The following is a 12,557-nucleotide window of genomic DNA, read 5'->3' as shown; positions in this document are numbered from 1 at the left end:
ATCGTCATCGAGGCAAAGACTTCAAGCTCTCGTACATGTACTAGGCGTTAATATTTTTTACTCTCCATAATATTGCTCCATTGCCCCCTTAGTTATAAGCTGGCGACGCCCCTGTTGAGGATCTTTCGATAAAACAATCCATAATATTGAGATATATCATCTTAAAAATGAAGTTTCTAGATTAAAATATTATTAGCAATAATAGATTGGGAAACATAATATGTTTTTCCGTGGGGACATTTAAAAAGTCAAAAGTTGGGTCAACGTTAACCTTCCAGACAATTTAGAAACGAATTAGACGAAATAAAAATAAATAAATTATGATTCTTCCGTTCCTACAACCATATTATGAGCCCTTTAAAGTGACTTCGACCTGATCTCTCATTCTTTTCTTCTTTGTTATATTCATTATTTGACCATATTCATTTCTTATTTATTGAAAAACACATTCGCTCGTGACGTTGATTGACGCGATTTTTTCTTTAAATTCATCATCTTTATGTTCTGCATTGTGTATTTTGCTGATATTTGCTCACGTAAATGTTTGACTCATAAATACAAATATTTCTAATTAAATGTGACCTAACATTCATTCACTCTCATACAATAGACATTCTTCTCTTCAATCTTAGTATTGTGCATAAATTACGTACCATAACACAAAAACAGATATACGCGTATCATATATACGAGAGGAATGCGATGCATAGTCATCGTTAACCCGCTGACATACTACGACTAGGCCGATGTAAACAGCATTCTAGTACGGGAGCAGTCCACCAACTAGTGTATTTCAAAAAAATCTTTTAAATAATTGAAAAAATATCAATTAATATATTTCTTTTTATTGAATTATTGAATTTGAATTAACCAAAAGTTGCGTATTGTTGTTTTTTTTTCTATTTTTTAACATAGTCTCCTTATTTTGACACACTTTTGAGGACGGTGTTCCTGCTTTTATATTCATAAGCCTAAGAAGTCTTCCACTAATCCGTTAAGGAAGCCTCTGACTTGTGCTTGAACTTCATCGTCGCTCTTGAAGCGGTCGTTGCCTACGTGTCCCTGTAGCTTGGGGAAGAGGTGATAATTACTTGGGGCTAAAACCGGACTGCACAGGGAATGGGACATAAAACAGTATACCCAAATATCCTCAGAAGCACCTGTGTTTGACCAGCAACGTGGGGTCGAACATTGTCGACGTCCTTCGTTAGTCCTCTTGGGTAAGTTTGGATTACTGCCCGAAGTTTGGTCAATGATTCACAATAAATGTCTGAGTACATTGTCGTCTCAGGTTGCATGAAATCGATGATAAGTATCCCTTTCTAATCCATAGTCGCCATAACCTTTTCTGTCAACTGGGTTTGTTTGAATTACTTTGGCGGCGGAGAACCAAGGAGAGGCCTCTGAAGAGATTGTTTATTTTGTTATAGTGGTGTAATGAAACATCCATGTTCCATATCCTGTGCGCTAGAATCTTTTCTTTGTCGCGTACTCCCTCACTTGCAAACACAATCAAGGCTTTGTCCGTCTGTCAGCATCCCGGGGACCCAACGAGCACTCACCATGCGATCATTCAACGTTTCTGTTGAATTTCCTTCAATTGTGTCGTGGTAAACTTCAAGAATGCGTTAAAAAAATTCAGGAACAATAACCCTCCGATCTTTCAGCGGCTCACTGTTAAACTTTTGGACAACCTTATCCGAAACCGGCGGTCTTCCACTCCGTTCTTCATCATGAACTTTCTTATCACCAATCGCAAAAGAACTGCACCATTTGCTGACGTGCTGAACGGACATGCACTCTTCACCATAAACTAGGTCGGTTACCGATTAATCTCGACTGACTGGTGATAATTTCCTTGCGGGAAAAAAGCGGATAACTACTTGATCTTCGCACATGGCGGTAATCAACACTTCCATCTCTGATTGGTCGATTTAGCTTAGCATCTTCCCTTAAGGCTGTACCTCATTGGGAATATTACTTTAGGTACAACCTTCTTATTGATTCTGCTGTATCCAACCTTCTCAAAATTAAGAATGGTCTCAAATATTTCGTTTTTAGTACATTTTTCATGGTCCCATTGTGCTAAATCTGGTATATATAAGGCGAATTTAGACAGACAAAAAAAATACTAGTGTTCGAAAATTGCTCGTTGTGAAATTCTAAGCTCACAGTTATTTTCCTTAAAACTCGAAGAAAACACTGATCGTGGTCTTGTTATTGTACTTTATTGACGAGCCTTCTTATGAAGAATTAAATCGCTATTCGCTATCCATCCAATCAATTCCATGCAAATTGAAGCAGTCTCTCTGTCATGAGTTAAAAGTCGCATTAGCAAATCATCTGTCGAAATACTTGATACCTAAACGAGGTTTTCTAGCTCTGAAATAGTCAAACACCTGTTCGAAGCAATTGATTTGTATGCTTTTTATAAAATTTCATATTTGTTTGAAATCGAAGTACGTCCGACAGTTCTTTGTCTTTAACTGACTTATTTCTATTTTTAAACCTTTAATACATTATATAAATAATCTACATAATTGACTTTCAAAAATTGTTTGAATAATTCACTGGTCGACAAAAAAAACGTTTGTCATACACATACGAAAATATGAAAAAAAATAATTGTAACACGTAAGGTTTTTATGTTACATTTATAGAACCATATTCATTGGTAAAATAATTAATACTTATTAAAAAAATACTTACACGTTTTTTAAATCGTATATATTGACAATATTTATAGTTTATATCTAATAAACATGCCTCACTTGTATTAAAAACAAAAAAAAATTCCTTTTATGAGGGCTTTCACTTTCTCTTTTTAAAAACCAACGGTAATCACCCATCACAGCCGAATCCCATCGTCCTTGATACCGAATTTATATTGTTCTAATATCTTGGTGGAACCTTTCACCCTGCTCATCACTGACAGCTCTCAAATTTTCGAGAAAAAGTGTCAGATGGGAATTTGTAGTCGTCTAGAAGTGTCCGGTGAGCTTTTTTGTAAAATTGTCATCGTTCAACAATTTTTTTATTTGTGGACCAATAAAAATACCTTCCTTCAATTTGATATCACTCAACTGGGGAAAGACTTCTCTAAGGTATTTGAATCCATCACCCTCTTTATCCATAGCCTTTTATCAATCCAAGTTTAATGTGAAGGGGGACAGAAGGGCATTTTTGCGATCTACAAGGTGTATAAACTTAACATTTTGAGATCCCAGTTGGAACTCACTACTTGCTTGCCAATTTTTTTTTGCATACTGTTGGTCATCTGCCCGACTGTCCCATAGATAAAGAAAACAGAAATGTTTCGTAAATCCTTCCTGAAGTCCCATCAAAATTCCTTCAGGTCCCCACATATCTGCCACTAATACTTGTTGTAGTTAATTTTGTCTAAAAGCAAGCGAATAGTTTCTTTCATCTTAACAGAATGAGCATTTGGTATAGACGGTTTTAAATTTCCATTGTATAATAACATTGCTTTTAAACTATATTTATTCGAGTCAAGAAATAGGCGTCACTCACTGGGATTTTGCTCAATATCAACTTCCTTCATTAAACCATCAATATCCGTACACGCACACAACGAATTTTCCATTTTTGTCGTAATTTTAGTCTCTTTGGCTAACAAGTTCCATCTCTTAAGACGGGAAGCAAGAAGTTCAGACTGTTGCTTTGATAAACCCAAACCACGTGCTAAATCATTCAACTCACTTTGAATAGTCAAATGTGGCTCGCCGGAACTGGTACTTGGAGTAAAAATAGGGTCGGTGCATTGTTCTTCGGATGTTCATCCTGATATTCTCCAGTATCTTCTAAAACAATATTTTGCGGATCTGAAGGTGCAATTGGTACTGGTAAATCTTCGTTATGGGGAACAGGTCGTATAGCAGACGGCAAATTTGGATACTTGATCTTATGCTTTCCTTTCTTAGTTATACAAAACTAGCTGTCGTCAAAATCGTTAGTAGGTTCCCGCCATATCATTGGAATTGTTAAAGGCATGTTTTTTTTCTTCCAATTCATCCTCTGCACCAATGACACGCTACAACTAACACAGCACGCGTGGGGGGCCCACTGCTTGTCTTGGTCTCCAATTAAATTACACCAAAATATTTGAAATAGGATTTTTTCACATTTTCGGAAAATGGTCTGGCTTCACTTCCACCATAAACTCCACTCCACAAATATAGCAAAATTTGTCAGTATTTTCGTCTTTATAATCACTTTTTGCACTATGAACAGAACATGAAACTCAACAGAATACTCATTTTTAATGTTATTTTTATGTTTATTATTCTGAATATTACAGTTCAGGTATTTTTTCAGTCATATAATTAACCGCCCCTTTATAAAATTACCTACCTGCTAATGTAAACAGGAATAATTAAGCTATTGAAAAGTGGTACGTGTTAGGGCTTAATAAATATTTTTTCTATTATTGGACGGTTATTTCCATTTTAAAAATAAAGGTCTCGCCTGTGTTACGAAAATCTTGTCGGCCAGTGTTATCTATCTTTGTATAATAGTTTCAGATATTTTTCAACAAATAAACCCTTATTACAATATTTGGTATTCATTTTTCGAAATTTTAATTTATTTTCAAGACGAAAGAACGTCAAATAATTTATTCAATTCAATAAATTATTTTTGGGGACTAGTCTACATCTTCTTTTCATACTGATCTATTTATTAGGGTAGGGGAGAGAGAATCTAGTAGAACGTTGGTTACAATCAATGGCAACGTTGTATTGAAATTTACACTGCAAGATTGGATAAATTTTTTCCAATACCGTATATATTTTACAATCAGTGATTTTTTAATAAAGACGTATTAACGCGCTACTTAAAGACGCATATAGAGCTCCCACACTATTATATACTATACTATCAAATCGGACACCTTCTTACAGAGTACCAAGTTACAGTATCCAGCAGTCGATTATTTACAACCGTACTTGATAGTGTCTCGTGAATTGGTACTGCTCGAAAGAATCAAGAACTAGTTTGTGACTAAAACACTTAAGTTCGGAAATATTATTTGTAAATCATTCTGTGCAAGGTTAATATTTTGTGCTTAAGAGGTTTTTCTTATTATTTAAACTTGAGGTAGTACTTATTATGTCTATAATAATTATTTATGCACTATTAATTCACAATTATATGAATTAAAATTTGAGATATACCGAAAGATAATTGATGAAAAAATTTCAGGAAGTAATAAAATTTACATAATAAAAAACTTATTCTAATATAACCATATTTCATTCATTAACATCGATTTAAATTTCAACAGTGAAATTCTTTTTTTTTTTCTAGTACCTTTGTTAGATAAATGAGTAAAACTAATTTTTTTATTATTAAATAATTTTCTTTTTAATCCATTCTCGAGAATTATGCTGACGATTTTGATATAAACTATAACATTAGTACAAGATCTACGAGGATATATTGAAAAATTCTTAGCCTACTATAGAACCAAACAAAATTTCAATGTCGAAATATTTTATTACTCAACAAATTCTCCTCTTAATTGGATACATCTTTTACACATCTTTCCATAGCTTTTATTACCTCCTCGTTAGAAGAAAATTTACGACCCCAAATCACGAATTTTTTGCATGGCAACATGAGATTTGTGTGCAGGGACGTTGTCCTACGAAAACAAAACACCTTTGGATAGCTCTTCGCGTCTTTTCTCTTTAATTTTTTTCCGTAGGGTGTTCAGTAATGTCGAATAGTAATCTCCAGTTATTGCTCAACCCTTATCCAAAAAATCAATTATGATTACTCCATGACAATCCCAAAAAACTGAAGCAAGAACTTTTCCAACAGATTTTTGGACACGAAACTTCTTAAATCTTGAAAAATCAGAGTGTCGCCATTCCATCGATTGTTGTTTTGTTTCTGGATCGTAGAAATGTACCCAAGTCTCATCCATAGTAACAATTCGGTTTAAGAAGTCTCCATCGTTTTTAAATCGAGCACAAATCGAACGCGATGCTTCTACCCTTGCCTTGCACGCTTTTGGTCAATATTCAAACATTTGGGGATCCATTTTGCAGCAATTTTTCTCATGCCCAAATTGACGTGAACTATATGATGAACGCGTTCGTATGAAATATTCAGTGCTACAGATATTCGATTTAGCCTAATTCGACGGTCTGATAAAATCATGTCATGAGGATATTGATCACCAAGGGTATTAAGCATATCGTAAATCTGCTTACCTCTTAACCCTTTCAAATACAGGTACTTGATGATGGCTCGACACTCCAATTTTTTGATTTTCACAATTTCGGTGGACATCTCTCTTTTTATTTATTGTGTAACTATGGTTTACTTTTTTGACGTCAAACTGATCTAGATTAACTAGATTTCAATACATCCTCGTATATACAGAAATTCTTCGAGATTATAAAGAATATTTTTATCTTTCATCATATTTGTTTGGTTTGTGAATCGAGGTGTTTTAGTTCTTCCAATATAAATTGCAGATTATGAAAACTTATATAAAAAACCCTTGCCGACAATTTTGTCTCATCTACCATAGGCGTAGATACCTAATTTTATGAATTTATTATTTTTATAAATACTTTTAAAAACATATATATCTTATGCGTTTCAAGATGACCGAGAATATGTTTAAGATGATTCACAGGTGAAAAACAGATGAAAATTTCGAAATAGACGGTAATCTTGTTCGATCAGACCATCAGCTAAGTAGTCGTGCGATTGCTGAATCTATAGCAGTTGATAAATAATATGTGCGACAATTTTTAAAGAAAAAATGTGTGCAAAACTCGTGCCTCATTCTGCACTGTCCGTCAGGATGTTTCTAGGCAAGTACAACGTATCAGTGTTATACCCACCTTATTCGCCGGATCTTACCCCGTGCGACTCCTACATACTGCCTACCTCTTTCCTGAAGTCAAATCTGCATTAGAAGGAACAATATTTGAGTCTGTTGAAGCTGTGAAAGTAAAAGCGGCGCACGTCTTGAACGGCGCACTTCCTGAAATAACTGACAGAAAAACACTGCACTGTCTTGAAACTCCTATGGAGCTATGCACAGTTCTCCTTAAAATATAATAGTCATCACTTTCTGGGACTACCAAATTATCTTTTCCGGAAAAGTTCACCCTTTGCAATCTACTGATTGTTTTTTCATCTCAAATGTAAAGTGTTGGATTCAAGGTTCAGAAATTGACACAGATATTTGGACTTGTTCTACTTAAACTTGAAGGAACTGACAGAAAAAGACTGCACTGCCTTAAAAATCGTATGGAGTTACGCAAAGTTCTCCTTTTATTTCTAGATAAAAAAATCACCTTCACCATTTAATTCATCTTAATTATTCAAAAAATTCCTTAAAATATATTTATTCATAATTTGTATGGCAATATACGTGGGTAAAACGTTTGCAAAAAAAACGTAATAGATATTTATACAAAATTACTGTCATTATTCCATAATAAATAATGTTTACAATTATGCGGTCTATTCAAAACATTTCAAATGTCTTTGTTTACAACACAGAGCACCTGCGGAATCATTACTCGCCCACCAATATCACATTATAACATTTTTTTAAGAAGCTCTTGACATCTTACCAAAAAAGTGTTGGCGTCTAAATTATTAGACTTAAAAAATTAGATCATCCAACCATGAATAATAAAAACGTTCAGTAATTAATTTGATAAATAAAATATTGTTGTTTTGGAGAGCCTTAATCAAACTAAACAGAGGGATAAAAAGGCATAAAACAGATAAAGTAAACACAATTACTACAGAAACATTGTTAAACTTTTTATATACGATAGACTATGACTATGAACTTGTGAATAGAACTAATGAAAAAAATATCAAAACTTCATTTCAGATATGCATAGATAACTTGCTGCATTGATTAGAAAGAAACACTATTAAATTAAGTTTGATTTTTTCTGCGATGTTTCATTAACGTATATTCTACTTTATAACTCGGCCTTTAGAGCTTTCATAGGTTTTCTTACGATAATATTGAAAACCAGTGTATTTAACAAACGTGTTTTTTTGAAATTGAAACTTCAAGACGTGTAACCTTACTTTCCCGGCCGGAGACTCTTTTTAAGTATTTTAAGTATTTAAATAACTCATTATTGGTACTTGAATTGGCAACATTTAACAAGTTCAAAAAAATAACATCGGCTATAGTTGTATTAGTACTTATTGGATTGTTGGTAGAATCGTGAACATTTACAATGTTGCTTGAAGTCGAACAAGTTTTTCCCGTTAGACTTTCCACTGCGGAATCCATTTTGTTTTTTTTTGTGTCGTCTACGTAACCCTCCGCAACTGTGTTGGATTTCTACCCACGGTGCTTCCTGTGTTGAATTATATCTCCACCGGATTCCACTAATAGAGTCGCTGAAGAGCGTCGGAATGTATGCCCAGTGTAGTTTTTCCGATTAGGTAAATTCAAATATGTTGCGAGAAGCGAGGGAATTTTTGAAAAGGTATCGATACCTACAACTTGGGTTTTGCCATTTTCCATTTCAATACTGCAAAAAGAAATTATGTGTTTTGACATTTGGGGGTCGTTGGTTTTTATATTTCTTATTTACCAAGTTTAATCTATTGACAGAATTTCACCAATAACCGTAAATCGACATTGAACATCAGTTTTTGTATCAGGTATTGTGATAATTAAAACATTTCCGGTATTATTAATATTGTTACACTTAATTTTATATAATTCTTCCCTCCGATTCATTCATTCAAATTCATACTTTATGCATGAGATAATAATCGTCTGGAGCTTGGAACAGAAACTTGACGGAAAAATGATTTAGATTTTTTGGGTCTATAGCCAACTGATTTATTTTACAAATTTGCAATGAGTATCGAGTATTTACTGATGTCTACCTCATTATTTACCATTAGGGTGCCATTCAGTTTTGAATAAGTCGACGAAAGTGTTGAAGACTTCCACATTTTGGATTTAGTTTCAAAGTAAGCTAGTAACACTCTTTCTGTAAAGATGTGAAGATAATTTCATTGTCCCAGAAAGTGATATCTATTGTTTTTTAACGAGAACTGTGCATATCTCCACACGATTTTCAAAACACAAATATTGTTTCTTTTAATGCAAATTTGAAAGAGGTAAGAGTCGTAAGATCCGGCGAATAAGGTCTAACACTGATATGTTGTACTTGGCTATAAACATCCTTACGGACAGTGCGGAAAGAGGCACCCGTTTTGCACATATTTTTTGTTTAAAAATTGTCGCACATATTATTGATCAATTCCTGTAGATTCAGCAATCGCACGACTACTTAGCTGATGGTTTTGAATAATTAAGATGAATTAGATGGTGATGGTGATTTTTTTATTTTTTTATCTAGGAATAAAAGGAGAACTTTGCGTAACTCCATACGATTTTTAAGGCAGTGCAGTCTTTTTCTGTCAGTTCTTTCAAGTTTAAGTAGAACAAGTCCAATTATCTGTGTCAATTTCTGAACCTTGGATCCAACACTTTACATTTGAGATGAAAAAACAATCAGTAGATTGCAAAGGGTGAACTTTTCCGGAAAAGATAATTTGGTAGTCCCAGAAAGTGATGACTATTATATTTTAAGGAGAACTGTGCATAGCTCCATAGGAGTTTCAAGACAGTGCAGTGTTTTTCTGTCAGTTATTTCAGGAAGTGCGCCGTTCAAGACGTGCGCCGCTTTTACTTTCACAGCTTCAACAGACTCAAATATTGTTCCTTCTAATACAGATTTGACTTCAGGAAAGAGGTAGGCAGTATGTAGGAGTCGCACGGTGTAAGATCCGGCGAATAAGGTGGGTCTAACACTGATACGTTGTACTTGCCTAGAAACATCCTGATGGACAGTGCGGAAAGAGGCACCAGTTTTGCACACATTTTTTCTTTAAAAATTGTCACACATATTATTTATCAACTGCTATAGATTCAGCAATAGCACGACTATTTCAACTATTTAGCTGATGGTCAGATCGAACAAGATTACCTTCTATTTCGAAATTTTTATCTATTTTTGACCTGGTAGTGCGATCCGAACGTGAATCATCTTAAACATCTTCTTGGTCATCTTTAAACGCTTAAACCGCGCAAAAACACGAGGACGCGTGAAAAATTCATTTTCATACACTTGCGTCAATAAGTCTCAGTTGCAGTTTTTGCAAGATTTACATTGATCATTTTCACAGCAAAACAAAAAAACAGTTTCTATACAAACAAAGGCTACGGCTGGTTTGTCTACAGACACGGTAGACATCGCATTGTTAATAATTTTGGGAGACCTACCAACGTCCTGATTTTTTTACTCATAGACTGAGTTCAATAAAGTAAAATAGAAAGGGAAGACAAAAATTAATAAAAAAATATCTTATTTTAAAACGAAAAAATTGCCGTAGGATCAGGAAAATAATCCTGTTTATTTCAACTATCTACATGGACAGGATTCTACTTCTATATCATCCATATCTAGCACATAGTGACATTTTCATCCTTCCCAACTCAAATTTGGCGTTTGTTGAACTTATTGTTAAACCTAATTTGGCAATTAAACAGTCTCTATATTTTATTTAATTGAAATATGTATAAAACTACACTAACGGTTATTGTAAGTATTGGCCATTTTTATAAATAATCAATCATGTTCGTTCACATTATCTGAAACAAGATCAGCAATTAAATTTCTTCCTTTCTATCCTTAGCGGCAAATTCACTTGCATAATTTAAACTTACAAAGGCAGGTCAATATGTCTTTTCACCCCCGTACAACCATGAAAATCTATCGAGTGGTCTAATTGGAATGGTAATGGGTTCAGTTTTTCATAAGTAGTTTTTAACTCTTTTCCATAGAGAAGAGAGAGAGAGAAATGCTTTATTGTCAGAAAATTGTTACAAAAACTAAAAAATAAACCTAAAGATACAAATAAAATACAATTTCCATATATAGAAGAAAACCACAATGATTAACAAAATTATAGGTAACAGGTAATGATTAGTATATAAGTTCATAGCAAAAATTAAACCAGTATGCAGTATTATTAGAATAGAAGTCGTTTACTGAGTAGAAGGCATTTTCCAATTATTGCGGAATGCGGGAAAATATGATATCGATTTGATATCAATTTGCAAGTTATTGTGCATTTTTTTGCATTGTAAAATATTGAGCACTCAACTAACTCTGAACGTGGAGTAGGTAAGTAAAGGTTGTGCTCCACGTTTTTAAGTGAATAGCCGTGTAACGATATTTGCGAAATTGGAGAAGCTTGCTTACGAATTAGGCAAACGGATTCAAAGGTGAATAAGGAAAGAAGATTCAGAATTTTTAATCTTTTAAAGAAGTTCCTGCAGTGAGCCCTGCTGTTTAGTCCGAGTAAATATCTAACAGTTCTCTTTTCTAGTTTGAAGATTCGCTCAATTTGAGTCGCATCTCACGTACCCCAGAAGGGAAGGGCAAATCGGAGATGCGACTCAATAAGGGCATAATAGATTGAGGAGATAGATAAGTTCACTACTTTGGAAACTGATCTCAACGCAAAAAAGGAGGAACCTAATTTTTTAGATTAGGCGGTAATATATAACTTCCATTTCAAAGAATTGTCCACAACAAGCCCTAAGAATTTCACAGATTTAACGACGTCCATGGTGGTTTAATAAAAAAAGGCTGCAATGTGTTTGTATATGATAAAATCTGGTTTTAGAAACGTTGAGACAGATAAGATTAGAATCGCACCATGATTTAATGGTGACTAGATCTCTAGAAATGGTCCTATGTGCTCCAAAGGAGACAATTGTCGTCTGCAAATAGACATATTTTACCATTGATATCTAGATAGGCGATATAAACAGAAGAAGAAGAATATCTTAATGAATCGCAGGCCTTTTGAGGATATTCTGTCGATTTGTTTCATGATGTGTGATATTAACATATATTGAATAATATAATAATATAACCAAACGAACTAGTACTGAAGTTACAACTACAGTAATGATAGATACGAAGAAATATCGATATTTGAACGACAATATGTTCACCTAGTAGATCTGTAGTATGTCGATTAAAGAAGAACAAAAAATGACTTACGGCTCAGTAATAGTTTGTTTACTCAAATTGTTTAGAGTACATCAACTCGTAGGCTTTTAGTAGTTCATTTCTTAAAAATAAATATTCACTACGGAATAATTCCTAGGTAAACATGTGTCTTAACTTGGAAATATCATAATTTTCAGTTGCATCTTCTTTTCTTCATCATTCAATTATCACTTTATTATTAATCAGAGCAGGTGTACTTCGCCTTGTATTATATTTACACTGCATTAAGGTAGTTGAGATATTGTTACAAATTTTCTTCTAATGTTGCCTAATAGTTCGCCATTATACATAAAATACCTTGTTTTATTTTATGGAGTGGTTTTACTTTAAATGGTATTCGTTCGCTAAATACCTTCTCGACGCCAATAACGTTTAAATAGCAAGAATAATTAATAGCAAATCGTTTCTGTACATTGAATGAAATGTACGTTCATTTCA

At 33.8% G+C, this 12,557-nt stretch overlaps 1 protein-coding gene across 8 annotated transcripts in view; it reads left to right on the top strand.

Annotated features, from left to right (window-relative positions):
* The window catches only part of LOC130448672 (WD repeat-containing protein 47), a 152,880-nt gene that overhangs the window by 63,595 nt on the left and 76,728 nt on the right, over nt 1-12,557 (top strand). Inside the window, exon 1 of one of the 8 annotated variants that reach the window (XM_056786140.1) lies at nt 4,925-5,068. The exons of 5 other annotated variants lie outside the window; for them this stretch is intronic. The gene's annotated coding sequence lies outside the window, so the exon portion shown is untranslated. Of the gene's footprint in view, nt 1-4,924; nt 5,069-5,104; nt 5,116-12,557 lie in introns of those variants that run through there. 2 more of the 8 variants (XM_056786141.1, XM_056786142.1) reach the window with 2 other exon arrangements.

Source organism: Diorhabda sublineata, chromosome 9 (genome assembly GCF_026230105.1).
Source record: "Diorhabda sublineata isolate icDioSubl1.1 chromosome 9, icDioSubl1.1, whole genome shotgun sequence".
In the NCBI taxonomy this organism is placed as follows: Eukaryota; Metazoa; Arthropoda; class Insecta; order Coleoptera; family Chrysomelidae; genus Diorhabda; species Diorhabda sublineata.
This window is presented reverse-complemented; position numbering and strand designations above follow the sequence as displayed.